Genomic DNA, 27,063 nt, shown 5'->3' on the forward strand with positions numbered 1-27,063 from the left:
TTGGAGGTAAAATATTGCTCTCCAAATTATATTTTTAATGATCACTTCCTTTCATAATGATGCAAGATTATATATTGACTGTGAAGAGCTATTTATTTGCCATGACTAAGATACGTTTTCATCAAACATTTATTTCTCATGCCTAGAACTAATTTGTATTTGATTAAAGGTTTTCTACACATTTACAGGAAAAGATTATTCACATTAGATTGCTTTTCTCAACAAAACAAAACAAAAAAGTTTGCAAGTCCTGCCAAAAGAGTGGTTTTAAATACATCACTTTTTACTCTGTGCATCACAGTAGGGATTTCTTAATCAATACCATGCTGGCTAGCACAGATACACTGGCAGCTGGGCTAGACCACCGCAGCAAATGACTGATGGTGATCCCTCTTTGGAATTGCCCCCTTTAGCTGGACCTGAAATTGCCATCTGTAGGGTACACCAAGATCTACAGATCCACAGAGTACAAATGAGAAGATATTTTAGGACATGTTTCCCTATCAAAAATAGGGGAAGGGAGGGGGGGAACACGTCTTTAATTCTTGAAGACTTCCAGTGACGACCAATCCATCTCCACCCCAGCTATTCTGACAGGTACTAGCTGTACTCTGCTTTCAGCTTCTCTCCACGGTTTCTTGGGGAAACAAGCCGTGCTGTTTTTCCAAACCGTATCTGATAGGCTTGTGTAGGCTGTAACATTTTCTTTCTCCCTTCAAGATGACAAAACTTGGAGCTAAAAGGTGGTTTGTTCAAATCACATCTGCCTGGCCAGGCTGAGCAGAAAGCATCAGTGCTCCTTTCTGCGCAAAGCAGATTGCCAAATGATATATCTGCAGTCAGTCTTAGGGGAGGTTGGGGTGAACCCAAAACACTCAGACACACTGTCCTCAGCACCTGACCAAGCACTTGGACTGAGAGCCATCTACTTTTCTTCACTTTCCCTAAGAAACTGGGAAAAGCAGGATTCATCTCCAGGGACTGCAGAGGTGTCAAATCCAAACCTAGTTGTCTGGGAGCCCACAACAGCCAGAGCGGAAAAATACATTCCTCAGAGCAGCTTCAGGACATAGGGTAAGAAGGATCACCCTGTGGAGCTGCAGTCTTTCCCCACTGACTGTAGGGGAAACCCAAACTAACCAGGGCCAGATGCCTCCAGCTAAGCGTCTCCAAATCGATGCAAGACCACTCCCACTGCAAACCCTTCTGTGCCTCAGTTCCTCAGACAATCTCCACAAAGACCACAAAGGTTTGGAAAATCAACACATCCAAGGCCATGATGTACCTGCAACCCAAAGAACATCACTTAACAGTGGGTCCATGCCAAAAACCCAAGAAACAGGCAAGTCCCATCATTTTTCCACTTCTTGGTTTCCCATTGTTTTTATTTTTCCCTTCTCATCTCTATCATCACTCCTGCTCTCTGCCGAAGGAAAGCTGCAATATGTCAAGCACATGGGGAAGGATTCTCTGAAGCAGCATTTAAAAAAAAAAAAAAAAGAGGAAAAGCTCCTCTGAAAAACGTTTTAGTTATTAAGACACTTGGATTTTTCAGTATAAATAAATTTATTCGTGAGAGCACTTAAGACAAGTTCTAAGGTTAACAAACACTGCACTATGCAACTCACAGCTGTGACAAATATTTAAGAAATCCGATACAGCATGCCTAAAAATTATTCATTTGCAGGCCTCGTTGCTTTTGAAGATCAACTGTTTTATTTGTAATTTTTGACATTTTCCTTCTTTTCCTGTTTGGCCTGTGAATTTGAAAGGGTTGTAAACACGTACTCCAGCTCTCTGCCTGAGGCACTGGGCTGTTGTCAGCATGCCAAAAAGAAAAGGAAGCTGATAGGTCCTTTGGTACATACCGATATGAAGGGCTTGTAAAGATAGTATTTGTTTGGTTTTTTTGATCTGACTTCAAATCTGGCTGTAGTACCTACCCTTCAGGGAAAAGCAACTTTTAAATAAATGCTTCAAGATTGTGCAAACATTTCAGTAGTTTCAGAGTCCTGGTGTTCTGGGTCAGGGAAGGAAGAAAATACATGTCAGTCAATAGAGATGGAAATGATAAAAAATGGTTAGAGCCACAGCCATAATTTTTTCTGGGCTGGGTGACGGGTTCTTTCGACGGCACATCACGTGCTGCCTCACTCATGTGCCTTTTGGCCAGCCTATAAAACACACTGTGGATTTTATCCATGTGCATACACTTGGAAACAGATTAAAAATACACAGTCCTTTCAAACTCATCACCCATCAATCCCACAATTTGCTAGTGCTGCAGGATCAGGGAAAATAATATAAGCTTGCTAGTTTTCTGTTTGTCCTCTGAGAGTTCTGAAATGGTTATTTCCTTCTATTCCTTTGTTTTAGCTACATTTATGCATTTTTTTTTAAACCCTTTATTTATTACCTAGCTCCTGAGGATCCCAGCTCTCTGCACATGAGATGCTGCACCAACATGTAGGTCCCAACAACTCCCAAACAGGAGTTTAGGGCTGTAGGAGCTGATCCTGCTGAACAAACACAAGGCAGAGCCTGCTTTCCTTGGAGAGCTCATACACTCAAGGGCCAAAGAGCAGGAGGAGGGACAGAAGGAAGTGAAATGGCTCATTCAAGGCCACAGAGCAAACCAGTGATAAATCTGGGAACAAGACCCACATCTTCTGGACCTTTATTACAGCAGAATAAATCAGCCATTTCTCATTTGCCTCCTGTACTTTCCTGTTACTTTCCAACTATAACCCTTCTATCTTTCTGCAAATTGCAAGGTGTTCTTACAAGGGAGTGTATTTTTCAGGATGAAAGAATCTGCTTCTTACACCATGGGTGATGCTGGGAGAACAGAGCCCATATTTGGACACAAAGCAAGGAATCAGAGCTGCTACATGCATCTGAGGAAACACAGCTCCCAGAATTCTTTATACCAGGCATCAATTTCTTGATCGCACAATTTGATTTCTTTTTCTTTGTGGATCTAAATTTTTGCTGCTAATGTTTAATACTGAGAAATTGGAAGGGCTTTGTCTGTTGGTTGGGCTTGATCTGTACTAGAAAACAGAAAACAGCTCTGGAGCTTACACATTTGAGTTAAAAGCATAGGAAACTCAGTTTTGATCAAAGTAGCAGGATGAGTAATTAATGACCTGCTTGTACCAAAACACACCTAGTCTCATGGATTTCACCTGGTGCTAAGTCCATCATACTAACAACATGCACTTTTCCCTACGGAAAACCAGCCCTGTGAGTCCTGAGAAATATTCCATGACAGAAGCACATCACAGAGGCTTCTGCTCCCAGAAAACTTGCAGTGGAAGAGAACCAGAAACTGGTTCTCTGCGAATCTGAGAGACCAGCAGTAAGGCAGAGATTTAAGGTGGAATAGAGGTTAACCAAGAAGAAAAGGGAGGAGAAACAGAGGTGCAACAGTTAATGATTTTTCAAAGGCCAGAGGAGTGGCAGGTCAGGGTTTTCCAGCCCTAAGAGCAGATCTCCCCTCTCTCCCTTGGCAGAGGAAAACTGCCCTTTTTCCCCCTTGTTGGCAGCTTCTGAACATGAAAACACTGGAGGCCAGGGCAAGGAGAGAGAGCAAGGGGAGGAAGGAGGACAGCTGATACATCCAGCACATCTTTCCCTGGCTGGGAAGCACTGGCTGCTGCCAAGGGGCTAGCACTGCCTCCAGGGACCCACCAGCCCTACAGCAAACTCAGGGCACTGAGTAAAACCCACAACAGCCCAGGTTGCCACACTGCTGCTGGACCACCAGGCCAGCTCCAGGGTGTGTTTGAAGGCAATCTTTGCACGCAATAAAATCCTCAGGCCGTTATTTCTTGGATGCTTGGCAGGGCACAGCTGTCACGTTTTCATGGCAATAGCAGCCTGCAGGAGGTGGGATCCCAAATGGAGACAGTTATGGAGCTGTTGGATATTTGTGGCACAAGTTGGGTGGGGTTTTGTTATCCAGCATCTGACAGGGCACTGTGTCCTCTCCTCAGCCTGCAACTGCCCCATAGAAAGTGCTGCTCTGCTCTCTCCCCCCCTTGCCTCTGCTGCCACACATCCATCCCACCAGTGGCTGGGGTTTGGGGGAATTTGTCTCCAAATGGGAACCAGATTGGAAAACGGATTAGCAGGAATAAGATAAAGAATTAAACCCAATCAGCAGGCGACCGCGCTTTTAAAAGACACAGATGCGCGCGATTAGCCTGCCGCATGTGTTCCAGTCAGATCCCAACATCAGAGATGGGCTTGGAGAAAACCTCAAATCCCTGAAGAGCTCTCCGGGGCCCCAGGACATGCCTTTGCACGTCAAGGGCTGGGCACATCCCCAGAGCCATGCCTGGGAAGCACAGGCTGGGGCAGCCCTTTGGTTCCTCATCCCCCCACACACATCCCCTTGGTGCCCTCCACAGGGAGGGCAACCCCCTCTGCTCACCCCAGCAGCAGGAAGGCATTTCCATGCCCCCAGCACTGCCTGTGGGAGACAGGCTGAAGAGGAGATGGAGAAAAGTTAATCCCAGTCTCACTGTGCCTGAATAAATCCCAGACTCTGTTTGGGGAGGGGGGGCTGGAGAGGAGAAGCAGATTTTTTTCTCCTCCCCACCCATGTCACTGAGTGAATCAGGGGTCAATGAACAGGGGTGCTGGTCCAGCTCCACCCGCTCCCCAAGCAAGGCCAAGGAGGGTGAGAAAATTTAGGGAAGGGCTTCCCACCTCCAGATGGAGGAGGTGATGACCGTTTCATCGTGTTAAGAAACGCCCCAGCGTCTCCTGGCCTCATGCTTACTTAAGATCCATCTGAAAAGTAAATATTGCCGAAAGACAGAACAGCATCTGCACACTATCAAGTTTTCCAGGATCCCAGGCAGTTCTTGGGCTCACCAGCTTCAGAGGGTGGTTTTCCATTGAGTTGATGGGGATGGGATGGGGGAGATAGCAAGGAAAGAGGGGGAGAAAAGGATTGGGTTCAGTGGAAGGAAAGTTCTGATTTTTTGGGAAGCCCTTACTTGCTGGCAGAGAATCACCATCAAGTTCTTGTTGTTTCGACATTTGATACAGGTTCATGAGTTCAGTAGGAAAACATGAAACCAGAAAGGGCCAAATCCTGACCCCAAACAGGCAGGGAAAGCACTGGCCCAGCCCAGGGAGTACTGTAATTTAGCAGACAGACCACCCTATAGTTTGTAGAACAATAAAATAATCTTAATTCTACAGAACTAAATCCCAAGCCCAGCATGGCTCTTTCCAATTGGTGACAGCAGAGTTCAGCTGTGTGGTTTGCAGCCTTATCAGCCTGGGAGCTCTGAGTATTTTGCAAACATTAATTCAAAGGCAAAAGTCAGCTGTGAGAGAGGGGACATTTCTTTCACTGCTTCACAGCTGGGGAAGCAGAAGACAAACATCAACCTGAGTTCCTGTGTGTTAAAGCAGGCTTTCTACTGCTTCTGGACCTCAACTGGGCAAAGCCAGATTACAACCCCCAGAGCTTTGCCCAAGTGATGACTGGGGCAGATTCTCAAGCAGCTGTGTGTGCTCACCCTTCGTCCAACCCTCTGCCCTGACTGGAGTCAAAACCACCTGTCTGAAAGGACAATGTCAAAAGAAATGCCCTGGAGGTGATGGGAGATGGGGCCCTTTACTTGCAGGATGGTTTCCCCCAGCTCTGGAGCAGAACTCCAGCAAAGGAGGGTTTAATCCATTGCACTGGGTCACTAGGCAGGTGTGAAAAATGGCAACCTTGTGGTAAATTGCAGCATTTCATCTCCAAACTTGCCACAACTTTGTCGTGTTTGGTCAGGGGTTTATACTTCAGTCCACCTCCTCAAAAGTTACAGGTATTTGGAGCTTCCTTCCATGATGTCTGCATAGCCTCATGTGCACACATGGGATCATCTCCAGTGGGTTTTAGTCCAGCAGTTAATCTCAAACACATCTTCCCCCATGGAAGAAGACCATACAGGTTCATCATACCTATTATGATGCCATCTCCTGTTTTTAATTCCTTACTGCAAACAGATGGTATTGGGCATGTTTTAAAGAAACTGAGTCAGATAAATGCATTCTGAATGTGCTCATCTCTCTCTACACAGAAAAAGTGGTCCTGATTTGTTTTTCTTTTCTTTTTCCCTCTGGCACAGAGATGAATCACACCTCAAGTTCCTGTAAGTTTTCTAAGAATTTTCACCCAGGAGCCTCTGTGAGGTGAAGGCTCAGCCACCAGCAGGCACCTGAGATGCCTTTTGTGTGCTGACCCTGGAGCACCAGCCTCCAGGAATTTAGGCCTCTGTTTTTGCTGCTCATGAAACAATTTTCTGGCACTGACAACTGGTATGCTGCACAACAGCAAGATTGCACATGGGGTGGTCTAAGGAGATAAGCAAGGACACTTTTGAAGGGAGAGAGAACATCAGTTGTAAAATAGGTTTGATTAGGGCAAAAAAAAACCCCCCAAAAAAACCAAAAAAAACCACAACAACTCCATTGTAACTCTGGATTTTCCCAGAGAACTTTACAAATATCTACTTTCCCTCCTGCAATGAGTCCCCCAGGTAATCAATCCTCTGAGAGCAGCAGGACTGGATCCTGCATTCATGCTCTTGCTGCCCCTCCCTTTCACCCAGCCAACCTCATTCCTGACATGACAACCATAGCGCCCCTAACACACGTGGTCTTACCCAAACTCTCTGATTTGAGCCACAAGACTGGGGCAAACTGCCCCTTTGCCCCTCTCCATCCCAGAGCCACTCCAAGTTCACAAAACACTCTCACCCCCAGTGAAAATACTCCACCTCCTGGAGCCCACGCAGCCGCTCCAGCCCTAGTTGGTCAAATCCAAGAAAAAGATTTGTTTAAGCTTTTTCCAGCATACATTCCACAGCAGACATTGCTTTTAATAAAGGCTGCACCACAATCCTTTTCATAATGGCACGGAGCAATCTAGCAATATCCTCCTGTACTTAGAGAGTGAGTTAATGAAGGAATAGGTTAATTGAAACCGACTTCAGTACGGAGCACAAGCGGTCGAGCTGAAACGTGGCATAAAATAGAAATGAAAAGAAAACCCAGCTTCTCAACGCAGCCTGTAGCTTTCTGGCCATACACGGAAAAGAATTATTATTTCTTCTTCGTCTTCTAATATGTTCAACAGTAAAACCACCAATAATATGAAAATAAATTACACCTGGGGCAACCTTATATTGCACTAACAGTCTGGCTCTGATTAGCCTTGCCTTTATCATGCATGCATCGTATTAGTCCGTTTCAAAGAATTCGTGGAGAAATTCATACTTCGACCTTAAAACAGAGAGTAAAAACACAGCTGAATTTAATTACCCACTGACCGCATGCACTGGGTTAGGTAATAAAATATAGAAGCAGTAAGATATGTAATGCTTTATTAAGCTATCTCAGATACAAGAGCATGCCTGGCAATTATGCCTGAAGGCTACTGAAGGCTACTCAGAATCTCTCGTGGACCACCCAAAGAGAGGAGCTAAACAGAACCTGGTCCTCGCTGTACGGCAAAGACATCCATAAATAATACAGCTATATGCAGGCAAAGTGCCTCCTTGCTCCTATCTGCCTTCAAGTCCATATGTTTATCAAACACACATTGCCCTGGCATCCATGAATTCTTCTCAGCCTTGCTCAAGATGTGTTTTTTTAACGCTTTCCCGGTGGACTCTTAAGCCCAGCTTAGGCCCCAAGTTTATGAACGTTTAAATAAAACAGCTAAAAATTAAATAAAGCCCAGAAATGGCAGCATGGGAAAGGAAAAGCCAAGCCTGTCTCCCTTCCTTGCTCCTAAAAGGAAACCTTGGATGCAGTTAAGGTGGATAGGTGAGAAAAAGGGAACCAGTTCACAGAAGCACTCTACAGATAAGTAAAATATTTAGGAGAGATGAGAAGGCAGGGAGGGTGGGGAGAGAGCAAATACTAACCTAATTCCAAAATTAATGGTTTAAGAAACGCAGAAAAAGGCACAAGCTGCGTATACTGATCTTCCCATGTCCATGGTTTCAGGCAGTAATTTTTTAATCAAAAAAAGCAACCCTTTCTTTCTGTTTTATCCAACCTTATGCTGCCCAAAACACGTAAACTTACCCTAATAGAACAGAACTATACAATGAATAATGAAAAGTTGTGATAAACAGAAGAAAAATAAGCCCATTGAAAGACACATAGCCAGGGAATTGTACTATAAACTGGATAACCCAAGTTTATAAAGAGATTCACATTTTCAGGCCCCCATCCAGACAAGGGGCCCAGGTTCCGGGTTTCCAAGGGAAAAGACAGTTGTCTGTCCTCCTGTTCCTGCATCATTCCCATAACACGGAGTCACAGGGTGCCACCAAGAACTTGTTACCCCAAATCCCAGCAAATGCTTGAAGGCTGGTGACCAGGCAACAGGATCAGCACAGAGGCAGCAGAGCCAAGGGCAAGGTGAAAAAGGGATGAGATTTGCAGAGATCGAGGCAGATTCTCTGGCAGGAGGGGAGTCTGAATCAAAACCTCATGTCCAAACCTTCCTGGTGACCACCCCTTTTTCTCTTCTTCCATTTCCCTTCTCAGTTGTTGTTGGCTTAGACTACAGACAATTTAGGGTAGGAACACTTTTGCGTGTGGCTGTGCCATCCCTGGAGACACCACACTTGGTTGGAGTCTACAGGCTGTATATAAATATAATCACTGCCATAAGAATCAAATTAGAGAGGGATCCAATATTCACATCTAGCCCCTCTTACTCGTAACCAGCTGAACCCAACTTGCAGATCCCAGAAAATTTCCACCTCTGGCAACCTTCTTCCCTGTGCTTGCCATGTAGGTCTGCTCTCCTCTTTTCCTGTGACGGGAAATCTGTTTCTTTGTGTACTTAGGTTTAGGGGTTTTTAATTTTTAATAGGAAAATAGGTCCAAAATTTGAATCAAATCTTTCCAGAAAAAAAAAAAATAACCAGAGAAAGAAGAAGCAATCCCAAGTCTGGGTCACTTTTTCCTTTCCCATATGCCCTGGTGTTTGTTCATCTGTTGCTCCTCTCCTTTTCAAGCTATGTGGCCAGGATCAGAAGCAGACTTTCTTAAACATATTGTGGTGTGAAAGGCTGCTCTGTATGGATTTCTGGCCACCACTCTCAATGCAGGATGAGTTGTAAATCTCCAAACAGAGCTAACTCTCAAAGACTTCAACAGCAATGTTGGAGGGGAAGCACAGAGCTCTGGAAAATGGGCATACTCTTATCTCCAGGAGCTCATGAACATCCATGGTAAATGGGAACTGAGCAGCAGCTCTATCAAAGTGACACCTCTCTGGCTGGATCACGTTTACAAGGATCACATTTTGCTCTGCTGTGCCTGTTAGCAAAGTTAACTGATAAGTTTCCCAGTCCTGAGCCAAACAGACAGAGAGGGACCACTCAAATACCTTGCCTGCAGATGATGGTGATGAGGATCCAGGGGTCTACATCACAAAACTTCCCTGTTCACACCACAGCTTGGAAGTTTCCTGGGGTGCTATATTTAACATAGGTTTCCTGAAATCTGTCCCTAGTGCTTCAGAGCAGGGGGTTCAGAGATAAAAACCAGAACTTTGTGTGCCAGATCAGGAATTCTCGCAGACAACGTCTGCACTGAGCGCCCTCGCAACAGGCAGCAGGGGAGCCCTGCTCATTCACATTCTCTTTATAAACAGTTGTTTATTTTATTATCTTTATTTGAAACAGATTATGCAGCAGAAGACTTCTGGAAAAATCTTTTCCATCTGACTACTATTTTTGGCAACATACGGTACAGGATAGAAATGTGCTTGCTCGCCTTTGTTTATTTGTCTTTATCCTTACGGCTGCAGACAGGGAGAAAGATACATTGGAAATAACTTCAGGGAAAGCCTGTGACTGTCAATGTAGGGACTAAGGTGCAAATCAAAAATCTTTACATAGGGCCATCTGTGGACCATGCACACAAGACAGGGGTAATCTTTGATATTTCATTTTTGCCTCATCCTACAGCCTGAGTTTTCTGTAGGAAAAGAGCTCAGAAAAACCTACACCAAATGTGACAATCTCCATGACCAGAGCTGAAGGGGCTGCTGCAGCAAGGAGCAGAAAAGTGTGATACTCTGATGGGAACTAAAATGAAGGGTGATAAAGACATCTCAAGAACTGCCCCACAGTGATATTCCTGCACTACAAAGAACCACCCTATTGAATTAAAAACATTAACAACTTTTTCTAAAGAAATCATCCAAATCAGCTGCAGAGAACAATTAAGATTATATTTAGCTGTAAGTGCAGTTAAAAGCCCTGATTTATCTCTGATGTAAGAAATCAGTAAGCCACAAGGACACAGGAAATATACATTACAAAAGAAGCTGGAAAAGCTTAAGAATGACATAATAAAAGTAGTTGTAATACCAAAACACAACTGTGCATTACTATGCATTTCTCTACATGTGCAAAAAAACAAAACCAAAACAACATAATAAAATTAAGGGTGGGGATTACTTCGCTCGAATTGATCAATTATTTTTCTTAAGGCCTCAAACACTAATAGTGGATTAGCTGCAGTTCATACGTAATTTTCCCAGGCATATTCAATCTTTCCCATTCAGCACAAAAATGAAGAAAACACACAAGAACAAAAAATATATTTTTAAGAAAAATGGGAAAATATTGCTCACACTAGAAACTTTGCTTTGAGAGAGGGAAAAGGTCTGAGTTTCTGTCAAAAACATTTATAGAAAGAAAACTTCAAAAGCCTCAGGGTTCCCCTTCCCATATTCAACTTCTGAACCTGTCTCCATGATGTAGAATTTCTTTATGGAACATGAACACACGCATCCGTAAGCCGTCAGCAAAGCTTCCACAAAACCTGCAGTGCCCGTAACGTCTCTATAAAATTTTCACTTAAACATTATTCATTGATCTGCTTGTAAACTTCCCAAACAGCACGTCGCCTAATTAATCATTTTTATACTAGATGCAATTGTGAGTTTAAGCTGCAGAATGGTTTGCTGTGGCTAATCACATCCATGCATTGAGCAAAGATGGAGCTGTTTGACAATTGAATATGAAGGTTTAATTATTCTGTTCAGAAACAAAGTTTTCATTAGAGAATCCCAGAGCAGCTGGTTACGGTAATGATGTCCCTAGTGGAATTACAAACAGGATGAAAAGGGTTGGACAATGTTATTTGACTCACAGCATCGCTATGTTCATTTTGAAAGCCATGAAGGGTTGGATAAGATTCTTTAAGTTTTGTGCTGCTGGTGCCAGAACTCAGCTGGAGTGTGTTTTCACAACACTATCCACTTCCTATTGTTTTGTAAAATGCTTTTTCCACCTTCTGAAAAGGGCTCAGAAAACAATACACCTTAGAGTGAGGGTTTTCTGCTAGGAGGAGCTACTGAGCTGAGCACAAACTAGATGTCCTCTGGTTCTCCGTTTTCCATGACCGCATGGAAATACAGCGCGCACACAGCCTCACTTTCCCACCTCCAAATTCTTTTAGGGAGAAGAGGAAATAGGAGAAGGTACAAGTACCATTAACACTGCCTAATATGGCACGTGTTCCCCTCCGTGCAACCTTACCCATGTCATGCAAATGTGGATATTAACTGTTCAAAGATGTGCGTGCCGGGGCACGAGGAAGTCCTCGGTGTAAGTTGGACTGGCTCCAACCCCACATCACATACTGCCCTAATGACTTTATGTCTCATTGGGAGTGAGAGAAAAAGGAGGGGAACCAGTCCCAGTGTGAGGGAAGAGCCCATTACACTTTGCTCTGTTCCTTTGCTCTGCCAGGAAGGAGAAGGAACCAAACAAAGCTCCCTGGTCAGCTACATTCAGATTCAGGACTCCCAGTGAGAATCATGGCATTCAGAGGAACCTTCCCAATGCCATCACAAGCACTCCTCACTATAACAAAGTCAGGTCAGCTTGTCCTAGTCTTTCCTTTTAGCAAAGGTGATAAAAAGTGAAGTTCTAGACTTCTGTAATACATGTCCATCTTTGGATGGGCGGGAGGAAGGAAATAAGGGGTTAGTGCAACAACATAAAATATCATGAGAGATCATTTTTTTCTGTAGAAAAAGTTCTTTTCTCTGCACAACTCCCTCAAGCCATACATGCTAATGTCCAGAATTAAGTCCTAAAATATACCATCTCTATTGAATTCTCTCCTTCCTTGTCGTCCTCCTTCCAGGACTTTCCTAAATAATTTATTTCCCAAATGTAAGCCCACCATGAGAAGAAGAAAAAAAAAAATAAAGAAGGAAAAAAAAAAAAAGAAGGGGTTAAAAAACCCTCATGAAGACATATATCCTGCTGAGCCACCAGAGAAGCTCCAGGAACATCAAAAACAGAACCAACTCCAGTGAGTTCTGATGTGGTTTCAATTTTGGATTCTGTCATTGGGAAAGTAATCAGGTCAATCAGAAATGTGGTGGAAACCCAGCTGAGAACATGAATTACTGCACATTCTAGACCACCCAAGACCAGAAAGGGAAAAAAACCCCATAACTATATCTTAGTAATACTACAGCTTTTATCATTAGGATTAAAATTAGAGTTGCAGTGAAACTAAGGAAACAATACAGATTTGTAAGTGCTTCCCACTGAAATCTTCATTAATTTTTTAGCTTGTGTGTCCTACTGCTGTATAAAACTACTGAGAAAGTTCAGTTAGGGCTGAGGGCTGGGGGTCACATCCTCAACGGATGCAAATGTGGAACAGCTCCAGTGCTGGGAGGGTTCAGCCCTTTGTTGAATTAAATTCCTACTAGAGACTGGATATTTTTTTTCTCCCTCAGTTTACAGAAAAGTCTATTTGGGGCATTTGTGTAAGTGGATGTGATTCCTTTTACAAGGATGTTTGGAAATGAGAAACTGAAGCACTGAAGAGGTCTCTCACAAGATTTGTTAGTGTCCCTTTTTTCCTCCGTAAGCAGCTGTGAAAATAGTCTAGCTGGAACAAACATGTGGATTAAAATGGAGATATTTCACAAGTGCAACCCTCTGTAGCCAGGCTCTGCTCAGCATTTCCTTGTCACAAGTCCCACTGAATTCCCAAGAGCATAACAGAGGAAAAAGGAATGAGTAAAGGAGAAAATTCTTTCTAGGCAATATGAAAGGCTTGGGTAGGGCCCACAAATGCCCTCCACCACATGCAGATTTGTTGTAACCTCATAAAACAACTGAACCACACTTCAGGTGAGAAGAAACAGAAACGATTCCTCTCCGCTGTAAAGGAGCCGTTGGTGAAGCTGGCCCAGTGGAGGCTTAAAATGTTGGAGTAAAAGGAATCTGAGATGCCTGAAATGCCAGAGGTAAGTCAAAACCTGTGTCCCAGGGAGCCAGATTTCAGGCATTAACATCAGCCACAGAAGTGTGAGACTGTCACTTTCAATTTGGTCTCCACAAAGAGAAGCCAAGGTATGCAGTGCAGACAGCACACAGCTACATGAGCCAAAACCTGAGTCCACATTTCACTCTCTTCAATATAACCCAAAGAGAAACCAAAGACTTTTTTGGCTTTTGGTGAGGGTGGTCAAGCACTGAAACAGGTTGACCAGAAAGGTCCATCCCTGGAGATACTCAACACCCAGATGGGCAATGTCCTGGGCTTTAACTCCATCTCCAGAAGGGTTTTCAACATTGACTGTTATATGTAAAGGCTTTGCTTTGGTGCTGCCTCTAAAATAGGCTAAAGAGCTCCCTCCTCTTGAAGAAATGGGCAAGAATATTCTCTGAGGATATAAAATGACCAGCAAGCTGCCTCCAGACTGCATGGACGAGTGAGGAAATGCAAATCCTCTGCTCCATAAAATTAGTAACACAGAACCTCAAATATTGCAGCCTCCAGCTAGATGCAGCTTGCTGAGCTCCAAGGACTAGAATATGTGGAAAATTTCTTTTTTCTTTTTTTGTCTATCTGTTTTTAGACAGGAGCGTGGGGAACTGAGTAGCAGGGTCATGCTCTTTTCATCCTGTGGTCTGCCTCAATCTAAACACTGGCCACAGTGGAGTCCAAAGCACGTTTTGCTGTGGTAATAAAAAGATTGTGGTCATTTCAAAAGCAATTAAGGTCTCATAATCGATTATGCTTTTACCACAGACATCTTCACCCTTGAAGCACACACCCAAGTACAGAGGAACTGATGGACATTTTCATATGCCCTGCATGCCACTCTAGAAGCTTTTCTTTCTATTTCTGCCTAGTCAGATTCCAAAAATCTTTAAAGCCAAAACATTATAAAGTCAAAACCCTAAGAGAGGATTGCTTTTACTGTCTCACCACTGTCACAGAAAATGAGAGGGAGAAGGCTGCAGCGGTTCTAGTCATTCATAGCAGGGGTGTTCTCATTAGGAGAGGATCATGGCCCTGTGGCCAAGATCAACCAATAAAGTTGGGGTTTGAATCCATGGACAGGGCAAATTCCATTAAGGCACATTATCCTTCTTTCATATGGGTGGTGTGTGCAAGCAACTGCCATCTCAGAGGGCAGTGTGGTATCTTCACAGCCTCTTCCAGGCAAATGGAACCATGTTCTGTCCATGCTTGGTGCTGAGACAGCAATAGTGCACAGAACCTTCTTGTTCAGCCAGCTCTCTCTCTATAAAGCACCAAGTGAAAAAAAAATTCCACCCACCTGCATCCCAGTCCCTTGGCAGAGAGAGGTTCCTTATTTTTTCACCCATAGTGTGGCAGGTAGCAAACACTTTGAAGTCTCCTACATCACAGAAGCTAAGAAGCTTCTTGCTGAACAGGTAACATGAGCAATGAGAACCTGATGAAGAGCTCCACTGGTTTCCCTGATGGTATTTGAATCCATGATTCTCTGTCTGAACACTAATGAAAGTTGACAACAGATTATTTCCTGCCACTACAGCAACCTCAACATATTGGAATGTTTGTATCATATCTCACCATTGTTATTTTTTTCCCTAAACTGAACAATTTTCTCCCGCCAGGGTTGCTGCCTAAGGTCCCTTCATGCAGCTGATTTCTCCTATCATACTTTGTCCTTGTCTTCACAAAAACATTCCCCTTTCAGGTTGTGCTTTGCCAAACTCTCTTATACCTTTAAGCTGGCCTCAGCAGCTCTTCAGGGACAACTCCAAAATTAACAGTTATGTTGTCCTTCCACCATGCCAAGTGGTAAGGAAAAAATTATAGAGCAACAAGTCCAGAATAGAGCCCTCAAGATCTCCCAGCCTGTAGTGTGAAAGCTTGAGACTGAAATTATGATAATCAGTCCCTGAGTATTCTCTCGAGCCAGCCTTAGAGTCATGTTAGAGAAGATTCACCTCAGCTCAGCTTCCCTAGCTCAGTTGCAAGGCAACAGAGTTCCTGTTTTCTTTCAAAACCTTTTGAAAATGATAGTCAATACAATAGTCTTAGCCTTAAATTACTATATATACATACGTACATATATGTACCTAAATAAAATAATCAGAGAGGGAGCAAAAGTTTGCCAGCAGCCTGAGGCTTCCCTCTCTGACCAGAAGTACCCAGTTCATTTCCAGTAAAATTCCATGGAAGCCACTGGCATCCCACTGGGATGTGCTAGGCACATATTAACTTGCTAAAATAACACGAGAGATTTGCATGAGTTCTGCTGTAATCTATCACTTCTCACTTTTTTTTTTTTTAATAGTCACTATGGTATCAAAGGAAAATACAACAGCATGGAAATTCAGGGTCACAGGCCAGCTTGCTCCTGCTCAGCATCCTCAACCTGCTGTGCTGGGTCCCCTTACATTCAACTCATGTGGTTTGAAATTTCTTGGCCTTAAAAGACTGTAACACTGGCTTCAGGACTTCTCCTCTGTTGCCCTCTCCCAGATTTGGGGTCTCACAGCCATGAAAGTCCTACAGCCAGTGTGATGCATTGCTTGGCTCCCATAAGACAGAGTACATCCATTCCCAGAGGCTCCAAACCAGCATCAATGTGAATGCTTTGAGAATCAATGCTGCTAAGGTTCTTAATTTGAATAAAGAATCATCAAAGCTTAAGAAAGTAAGTCTTTAGTATAATATCTGCAACAACCTTCAGCATCCCTTAGGGTTCATTTTGTCAGGAAGCAGCTCCAACAAAGAAGATTCACACCACCCACAGTGAAAATGGACTATGTTATTAACAGAAGAGCTTGGAAACAAGCCTGACTCAAAAACCAGTTCTAGACACCCCCAAAATTTTTGTGAACCCCCCTGAGAGGCTCACATCCAAGCTGCATGGCTCACAGTCCTGCTTTTGACCTCTGCTCCCCCATGACGAGCAGCAGCCACCAGCAGAACATCGGCCAAGTGCAAAGCGGAGCTGGCTGCCCTCATGAAGAGCCCCTGCCTGGGACTCTGCCATCTCCTCCCACTCATTCATGCCCTCCATACTGCAGCCTCATCATCCCAGACCTCTAATCACTTCATCTACACGCTGTCCATAAATTAGGACACATCACAGTGTTATTTGGGGCACTGAACAAGATTACTGTGCAATTACACCAACGAGCCACCTTTATCTCCAGGCTTGAAATCATGCCTTTACTTAAAACACTTTAAATCAATAAAATTATACTGTAGCCATAGGCAGTACATACAGTTTTGCTTGCTGGAATGACCCCCATTATGTTCAATGGGAGATCTGTTTCTGCCTGATTCAAGCACAGCAAACAGACTTCAAGTAATGGCAAATGTCAAGTGGTTTTAGGAGGAAATAATTATAAATCATTCATGACACCCTGCTATGTCCTAGCTGTTGGTTGGCTTATTCCTCTTGATTAGTGCTAATTTGCATACAACTCAGACCAGTGCAGCAGTGACAGAGGCTCATCCAGAGAAAAGCAGGTACCCTGAAACACAAAGGCAGATGGATGGACTATGGTGGGAGAGAAACATAAATTGTAAATAAAAGAGAAAGCACATAGGGCATCATCTAACCATTGCTTCCTACTTAATAATCATCAAAGAGGCCCAGCAGGAAGCGGAATAAAGGGAAAACAGACAAACACCCTTCTCCATGTGGTGCATAGGGAAGCTGTGCAGCTCCCTATTGCCAGTGGCTGCACATCCAGAAGGTTCCTAAGAGCTCTGAGTCCATCTCCAGGGCCAAGGAGTGACAACCCACCTTTGAGGGCAGCCAGAGCAGAAGACAGGGAGGGAGGGCTGGACTTCTCTTTGTCCACAGCAGCAGAAAAAAATGGATACGCACAGGTATTGTCCACAGTCTGGCCTGAAGGCACCACTGATTCAGCACTATTCAGTAGCACAAGGAAGAAAGAAAATGGGCTCCTGCGTCTGGATGTGATGGAAAAAGTGAGGACCAGCCTCAGGGAATTTGTGACTGACTGCAGGGCTGCCACAGGTGGCCTGGAGCCCCAAAGCTACATGTATTACATAGGACCAGAGCTGGAGTGGGGCAGAAAGAATATTTCCAAAGCAAAGCATGGGGAATCCAACCCCATCTTGAGTAACTTAAACTCCCTCTATAGCTTTATTATGTTATCCCAGGAGACAGGAAATTTTCAAGCAGCTCCGAGTCAATGGGGATTGTCTGACACAGTGACAGAGCCCTGATTTAACAGGGTGCTAATTAACTTCATGCATTTCAAGTCTGGCAAATGCAGAGCATCCCTGTTGAACCAGGGCCTACACGCAGCACTGAGATAGCTTAAGCCTGGAGAAGTAGGCTGGAAACATCTAACAAGAAGAGGATTTCCCATGATAAATCTGGTACTTCCTGCTTCTGGCTGTGCTGGGTTTACCACACAAATCGTCTTTCTCACAGTCCTTCGGCGCTGCTCATTTCATTCTCAGCTGGGCTCCAGACGCACAGAGGTGCAAGGGAAGGAAAATAATGAGACAAAGTTGGGATAGGCAAACATTGTGATGCTGGAGGCTGTTCAAGGCTCTCAGACACTTTGGTGGGTTTACAAACTGGGATAAGATTGTGAACCACTTCTTTTTTTCCCAGTAATTTGAAATGCATGCTCTCCCTCGTGTGCCACCAAGGGTGGCTCAATTATTAAAGGCACAAACAATTTTTCATTTTTTTTCCTTAGAGACTCAACTGTACCCGGGAGAGTGAAGAAACCTGGACCACCTACCATAAGCTGAGTAGGCAGAATACTGCACGTAGTCCATACCCCGTGCTGCCTTCCCATGTTAGAACTTCCACTCTGGTGCCCATCTGCCATTACAGCATCCCCATAATCATTCTATGACAACATTTCTTATTTTTCAAAACAGAGATGGATCCTGGAGTTGTAGCACTGCAGGAAGTCACAGTCTGGAAGTGATCTGGATTTTCCCTAAAGCCTGGCATTTCACTTCAGGTCTTTTGTTCAGAATGACCATGGATTAAATTAGACCTTTGATCTAAGACTGAGCTTCAGAGTGCCACTAGTTGAAATTCATCTACTCTTTATGCTGCTGCCTCTCCAAAAGCTTTCTCTTTATCCTCTTAAACCTGCATCAAGTTCACCTTTAATGACTCCTTTTTCTTCCTTTGTAATTCATCCAGTGTTTTTCAACAGCAGTGATTGTCCCTTTGACATTAATTTTCTTCATAAGCACTGCGTCTCTGTTTTCCCCAAGGGTCAGTCCTCTGAGTTCTTTAAACATTACCTGTTCTCTAAAACCTGACTCACTGGCATCTTTTTCCAGCACCAAGATGTCAGTGCTCATTGCAATCATGTGTACAGAAGCTTAGTGGTGGGAGGTCTGAAAACAGCTATTTCGTTCCCTGCCTTTGGCATTGTATTAAGAACTTGGATTTCATCTGCTGTTCACCATCACCTTGAGGTCACTTTCAGAGATATTGGGTTTCCAGATCCCCCATCTCTAATAGTACAAGTTAAGATTGCTTTCAATTTTCATTTCCTTCCTTTTGATGGCTCCACCCCACTCTTAACGTGATTTGGACATGAGTTGTTTTTCAGGCTTCCTCCACACATCTCTGCTGACCAGTAATTGATTATTTTAACCCACATTCACAATATACAACTCTGAAAGTGAGACAAAGTACGTGAACATTCATTAGGAACAAAGAGAATACATTAGCATCCCCTGAGTGAGGATTACACCCTCACATCTGGCCACTAAGTGCCTCTGTAAATCAAATGTGGCATAAAAGGACGAGGAAATCCGTAGGGTTGCAGCAGGCAAACACTGTCTCTGCTCCACTGAGAGTTTATCTCAAAGGAGTCCTGACAGCCAAGCCAGCAGAGCTTTGTTGTCTTTCTGCTGGTCCAAACATTTCCTGGCCTTTTCCATGTCACTTTCTCCATCTGCATTCCTTCAGATGACCCTTCTCTGCTCCTTCCCAAACACTTCAGCTCTTCTGATACATTCATTGCTCTGAAGGACATGAGGAAGCCAAACATGGGGCTGGACACAGCATCACAACCACCCAGTGCAGTGTTTCTGGCCTCATCTATGGCCACATGGCCTGAATGGAGCTCTAGCAGCTTTTCTGTCCAACACCATCAGACTATGGAGCACGCTGAAATAAGAGATTGATTCCCAACCTCCAGCTCCACATTTTGCAACCCCAGGTTATGGCTATAAATTTTTTATAGATAGATAGCTATAGAGTTAAACTGGGTGCTTACCTCCCCTTACAAAATTTTCTGCTTGATATACTTGATTATAAGAGCAAATCTCTTTACTAACATTCTTTTGATGGGTATTAACACATTTTATGTCTGAGTCTGGGTTTTCTACTAGTGTAACCCATATCAGATCTGAAAAAATGTACTTCCAGAGGCTTTTTTTTAAATCTGTACTCTGATTATGTCTTAAAGAGGAGGGGCATTGAAATACAACAAAAAATATTTTTCATTTTCAGCTTTAATTTATACAGGTTCAAGCCAAGTCATATAATTTAAAATTAGCATAAAACTCTCTGCCTCAGCTTTTCTGCACACAAGTCTATTGAAAAATCCCTGGGTCAAAAGTGAAAAGTATTCCTAATTTTATGAGCTTTCTTCTTTTAATTTGTGGAAAGCCCCATTTCTCCTTGATCATTCTGCTATTTTCTCCTGTTCATCTCCACCAAATTTAACCATTTTGATTTTTCTCCAAGCAGTTGAACACTTCAACTGGCTGCGCTGTTGAATATTTCCTTTTCTGGGTCCCTGTTAGCACCCGAGAGCCATCAATGGCCATACTTTCCTCATGGAGTCCTTCAGCACTGCTGTGGAAGTTCAGAAAGAGCACAATGAGCTTGGGGGTGAGCTGGCTGCCTGACCAGGGCTGCAGACCCTTGCAAATACAGCCCCTGAGTCCCACATTAAGTCAGCAAATACAAACCCTTGAGCCACTGAGAGAGCTCTTTGATGACAGCTGAGAATCTCTCTGCCATCCCAGGAAGTCAGACAGCTAAATCAAGGCCATAAAATAAAGCCAAGAGCTGGCCTTAAGATAATAAAAACATAAAATAAAAATGAATTATATCAACTAATACAATAATATGAAGGTTTTATGGAAATAGTGACCTAAACTCGTCAGAAACAGCAAGACTGTTTTATTGCAGTACCACCAACCACACAAGCACTTTTCCTTTCCACTTGCCCTATCCTGGATCTGTGTTTGCCCAACAGCTGCCTCTGCATTGGGCCCGAACAGCCAGGACACAAGCCATGGAAAAAAGTTCTTTACACATGTGGCTGTCCTGGGAACTGGGACCAGCAGCCTAACAAAGGCAAATCCAGAGCAGGAGAGAAAATTTGCCACAGGCAGAAAAGAGTTTGGCAAATGTCACTCAAGTGGCCTGGGCAAAGAAGGAAGAGCAGCTGATTGCTCAGACCCTTGTGAAGTCCAAAATCCAAGGATTTCAATAAGCTCCACACGGGCAGGTTGGCAGGTTGGCAATTCCTGGGGAGCCTGAGCACAGCAGAGCACAGGGACAGGGAGTCCTGGGAGAAGCCACTGGCTGATTTACTGGGCATCACCTCAGGATGAAACTTGTGTGAGATAGCATGGGCCAGGCAAATTTATGGAGAGGTTGTTCCATCCCCCCACGGGAGCAAAGAGACAGGGAGAAGGAAACTTGCCCACTCCTACTAATTAACCACAGTGCAAACTTCATAAACGTGCTCCTGACCTCCGCCACAGCGCACACACTTGAGTCATCCCAATAAAACAGGAAATGACACTTTGCCACAACATTACTAAGTCCATATCCCATAAAACCATTCAGGGAAGAGAGGAGGGGGGAAAAAAAGAGAGAAAAGCAAGAATAAAGCCAGCAATTATCTGTTATTAACCCAGTCCTCAGTGGTATCACATTGCTCCTAAAAATAATGACAGGGCAACAAAGCTTGTTTTCGTCTCCCATGTCCTTTGTGTGTTCCTCGTTATTCTAATGAGCTGCTGGAAAATGCACTTCAGATACATCCCCATCGAACATCTCACTGATCACCCTGCTTTCATTTCCACCTGGCACCACAAGATGTTTTACAATTAACACTTTGATCCTTTCTTTTTCTTTCCTTTTTCTTCTCTGGGTTTTTTTTTCTTTTTGTTTTATTTTTTCCCAACCAGGGACAAATGCACACACACTCTCTCTTTGGGAGGAGCTGGGAAATCTGGTGGAGGAGGCTTCCTCCACGTTATGTGCCAGACTGTGGGGCGGCCAGGCTGGGCACGGCTGGCAGAGGCACCAAACATCCTCCTCTGCTCGCGTGACTCCGCTCCCCTGCAGCTGGTGCCACAGAGAAACCAGAAACAGCTCAAGAATAGATCTGCATATAATGTCTGCCATGTGGAGAAAAACAGGCAAGGGATGGAGGAGGGCAGCAGCACAGCCATTGCACGAGCAAACAGGCTGTGGCTTGGTGGGTTTTTTCTGTCTCAGTGACTCACACCACTCATTGCAAGTCGCAGTCTGCCTTCTCTCATGTGGAGAGGGAAAAAAAAAAAAAAGGAAAAATCTTATTTGTTTCAACAAGCTCTCCTTGCCACCTTTTATTCCACACTCCAGAGTCATTATTCAAATTGTTTAAAGCTTCAAACAGCTGAGATGAAGCTGGAAGGCAGCACGGCTTCCAACCTCTGCTTCTCCCCTTCCTCTTCTCCTGCTGCTGCACCTCTCAGGTCCCTGGATAAGGAGGATCCATATCCAAGGCCATCCTTGCTTTGGCTGGAAATTTGGGCCACAGGGAGGTACCATAAATTAAATACTGCCTATTTAAGAGACAGGAATAACTACAACTGCTGGAGAATGGAGCTGCATGTCACCCAGCACGAAGGGGATCAGACATCACAGGGCAACAGAGGAACAGGGAGATGCAGTTCACAGTCGACCAGCTAAAGCCAAAGCAGGGAACTTACACTTTTGATATTATCAGGTTTGAAATTAGTCTCTGCTGAAATTTAGACAATTAAATACATTTTTTGTCCTTTTAGCAACAAAAACTATTTTCTCGTTATTGAATTGTCTTCTCTTCTACAGAAGTGCTATTTTACCTTTTTTAAATTTCAAAATAATTTGAAAAAACATACAAAAATTGCTATAAAAAGATTTTGTACACTCCAAACCTCCTAGTTTTAGGATAACTGGAGGAGGCGGGGGATACAGAAAGCAGAACTTTTTTTAAAAAAAGTCACTTAATCCAGTCTAGAAAGGGCTTGAAAACAATTTCACCATTTCAACTTTTTGTTAGGAAAGCGGATTTTCAGTTTTCTTGAATATTAGAACTCATCAAAAAATATTGAGAAAGGATATTTGTGCCAAAGTTAAGTCTTTCTCTGCAAACTTGGTGATTTATAAAGACATTTTACTGAACAGGGGAAAAAATTAAAAGAAAACACTTCTGGAATGTCATTACATGGGGTTTTTGGGGGTTTTTTTTTACAGTTACAATATTTGTTATTTCAAACTAATAATGAATGTTATAAAAAAACTGAACATTAAGATGAAATGCTTTAGGTTGTCTAAAGAAAAGCTTAAGAGAGCTTTGAAAATTTCATGTAATTGAAAAATCCCCATTTTGGTTCTGTGAGGCCAATTTGGGATTTCAGAACCTTGATTCCTTAACATTTGGCTAGGAAAATGCTGATTCTTACAACACTCATGTTTGAGCATAACTTTGCTGCAGTTGTATTTGAATGAGGGTATTTACAAGGGCAAACTCACGCTCACATTTGAGTGTTGACAGGATCAGGGCTTCTGGTAACTCGCTGACACTCAGTACGACCTATAATGCTGTACAATGCTCACTTTATGTACACCAGACTTTGACCTTATTCATCAAAATACCCTTCTGACTTTGTTCCAAGGGCTTTTATGTCCTCTGAAAACAATAAAAGTTCCCTTTTATGACATTACAGCTTTAATTTCAAAGTGTGATGAGTGAATGTGGTGTTGTTTTCTTTATTAAGGCACAATGAGCTCGTACGCCGCCGCTCAAATTATTTTTACTCGGGCTTAACATAACCCTGATACAACAAGCAGCAGATTGGGGTCCAAAGTACAAATGCAGGGCACACACAGGCTCAAACCCCACCTCCCAAGGTGGGAGATGACTTTGACCTCTCCAGCCACAGCCCATGGGGAGGGATCCTTGTCTAGGACGACTCCTCTGCACAGGAAAGCAACGGCTCCGCAGCACGTGGGGCTGTTCCACCAGCCCTCAGATCCCACAGCTACGTGAATGCAGGCATCTCCCACCCAGCCTCCTTTCCAACATGGTTTTCTACAACTCCTGGATGCAATGAAGCCTTTAAAACACAACAGTCTTTAGTCTAGGCAACCCTGATACCAAAGTGTCTTTTCAAGGGGGTGATATTGAGCCCTAAATTCCTAGTGAAAGAAAGAGTGAAAAACAGTCTGGGTCATCATTAAACCCAATCTTGGCTTCTTTCATTTTAGCATGGATTCACTCACAGAGACTATTTATGTTTTTCACTGAAAAAGATGCTAATAAAAAAATTATGAAAAAACACACATGTAAGAAGCTGCACAGATGCTCTGGCTCAAATTTTAAGCACACCAACCTCCTCAGTACAAGCCTGAACAATGCTAAGTCAGTTCCAAGGCCAAAGCTGTGTTAGTAATGCCTTACTGGCAATGCTCTTGGACCCACCTTCCTCAGAACCAGCAAAAAGGATGCTTCCGCTGGGATAATTTATTCCAGTTTCCCTAAGGAAATCCCCTGTAACAGCAAAAGTGCTGTTTTGCCAGGATAAGCTATAACATTTATGCAGCATTTGCCAACACACATATATATACATATATTTAAAGATTTTTATGAAAAGCCATTCCTCTCTGCAATGCTGTTCCACCAGAAATGATTCTTTGCACAGATTTGGCTGGGAGTGCCAAGTGCAGATACAAAAGGCATTATTATATGAGGCTGGGGACTGGTTCCAAGCCCAGTCAAAGTAATTGAAAATAGGAAATGCTGAAAATCTAACTCATGTACACAATCCAGGAAAATGTTGCAAATACTGCAAGCCATTTCTTTGAACAGGGGAAGTAACCCAGTCCTGAACTGGGCCCTTAACTGGTGTGACTGGCATAGCTCCACCAACCCAGACATGCTTTATTGGTGTGCATACTGCCCTAAGTCTTCCTATTTTGGGGGTTGTTTAAGAGTATGGATAGAAGCTACCTGCTATCTCTGGGAACTCGTGGAGTACATTCAGCTGTTATGAAAATACCAAAAAAGAAAATCAAAGGAAAACAAAGGAAATTCTAAGCTCCTAGAACCTCATATATGATGAAATGGAACCAAAGACAGAGGTATGACCCCAGAAAGGGCACCTTTTTCCATGTGAGGATGACCTCTGGTCCACTGTGAGCAAAGAAAAAAAGAACAAGAGAAAGAATGGTGGGGAAAGATGGAAGAGAGCAGTCAAGTGGAGGGGACAGATGGTGGGGAATTCACAGGCAGGGAGGAAGTGGGGAAAAAACCCAAAGAGTGAAAAACCAAGGCAGATTAAGAAATAGGAATCAGAGGCAGAGGAGAGAGAAGGGGAGGGATGGGCAGTGATAAAGGGAACAGGGTTAAAATGAGCAAACAGAGAAGGCATAAAGAGAAGGGTTGGGGTTAAAGGAGCAATTGCCCTCTGGCAAACGTACTGCAGTGTAAATGGAAACACATATGTCAACAAGGAGTGTCCTGAGATGGGCTGGAGAGGAAACAGCTTATGTGATGTGAGCTTCTGCTGGGAACCACCCCAGCCTTCTCCCACCAGCCCCCAGTCAGTCCTTTCAGCAGATGCTGACACTCCTGGGGATGCAGGGCACTGCCTTTGGGTTCCCCCAGCCCAGCTAGGACTGTGACCCTGCCCAGCACTGGTCCCAGCTCTTCACAGCCACAGCTGCCACCCCACATCACTCAGGTCAATGAGAGCTTCATCACAGCTCCTCAAGGTGTAAAAACATGTGGCATTTTTATAGGTAGCTTTGCACACTCTTGAACCCAAAGAAGAGCTTCAGAAACAGCTGATAAACACACATAAAAGTCTCCTGAGCAATTACGGCTGAGCCCAGCACCTAAAACAAGCTCTTAAGACCAAATTCTTCATTTCACTACTTGAATTGCACTGGTCAGGACCTGATGCCTCAGAAACATTTTCTCCTGGAAGCTAAACACACACAAATCATTTATACAATTCCACTCAGCTTTTTACGCGATCCAACCATCCAGTTACACCTTCAGACATTTCCCAGAACATTTCTGGTGATACTGCTCTTCATTCTTCAGGAGAGAGCTTAGGGCAGACGGCAGCAAGACATTAGTAAGAACCATAAACATTTTCCATAGACAAGGGGAAAATCCTATGATAAAGGACAAGAGTCTAACAGAAGAGCTATCTGCAGAGTTACCATCACTGCTGCCCAAGACTTTGTGCTGTTCCTTAGGGATTTCTACACTTCCTGGGCATCCCTACTTGTCATGCCATACATTAAGGAAGGTCTAAACCCCAAGTGTTGCCTAATACAAAATTTCCAGACACACTGAGCGTGCACAACAGGGCTCTGCTTCCTCGTGCTATTGGACCTAAATTGCCCAGAGCTTCCAAGGAACTCAAGATTTGAGAAGAGAAGAATCCTATGTAAACAAACTTTTTCTCTGCTATGGATTCAGCTTCATTGCTGAATGGGCATTGTGTGGAGCAGTTTCTTTGGCCAGTGGCACAGAGGGAAGTGAAATGACCTGTTATTTATGCTCAGATTCCCTGTTTTATGCCCAGTAGCATATAACAAGTCTAGAGTACAGCTCAACAAAAAGTGTGCTTTGGTGATCCCTGATTGCAGTGCAGCTACTTCTGCTGCTGGCTCACAGCAGCCCATGGGAACAGGAATTTCTACCCTGGTGTTAGCACAGCCATGAACAGGGCATTGCACCACCTCAAAAACCCAGCAGGACTGCATAGATAAATTATTGGCACAGTCAAGTCCTTTGGCTACTACAAGGATACTCTGAGCACCACCAAGGAACTGAGAGCAGATCTTTTAGCTGTAAACATTTACTGTGGAGAAGCTGACACGTGAGACCTTCCACAGCACTAAACTCCTTCCAAGACATGTTTAATACACAGCACATCATGTGTTGCAGGAGGTTGTTCAGCAGCCATTCATCTTTCTTCACTTGCGCTATTGTGACTTCCCTCTGAAGTGTTAAGAAACACTTTTCAAATATCTTCCATCACCTTGTCAATACAGATCAGGACATATGCAACCAGGATCATTAATGACTCCATACAAAGACCTTTTGTCTATTAAAAAAGCATCCTTTAAGTAGGCAGAATCCAAATCTTTGCATGAAGTCAAGCTTGAAGACAATACAGAGATGAAGGGCTTCCTATAGCTATAAACCCAGAAGACAGATGAAAGTTCAATCACAGACACTGAATCTTTTTGACATTTAAACATTTCCACTCTGAAACACATGACAATCCTTCAAACAACTATGTTGTTCTGTTTCTATACAGACACCAATTAGCCTGTGTTGTTTAGATTGGTAATACTTGCAATGTATACACTTTCTTAGCACATGGCAAGTGAAAACAAATAACCTCCATCAGATATGCATTTTCCATGTCAAAAGGATGAAG

Source organism: Zonotrichia albicollis, chromosome 8 (genome assembly GCF_047830755.1).
Source record: "Zonotrichia albicollis isolate bZonAlb1 chromosome 8, bZonAlb1.hap1, whole genome shotgun sequence".
NCBI classification, from domain to species: Eukaryota; Metazoa; Chordata; class Aves; order Passeriformes; family Passerellidae; genus Zonotrichia; species Zonotrichia albicollis.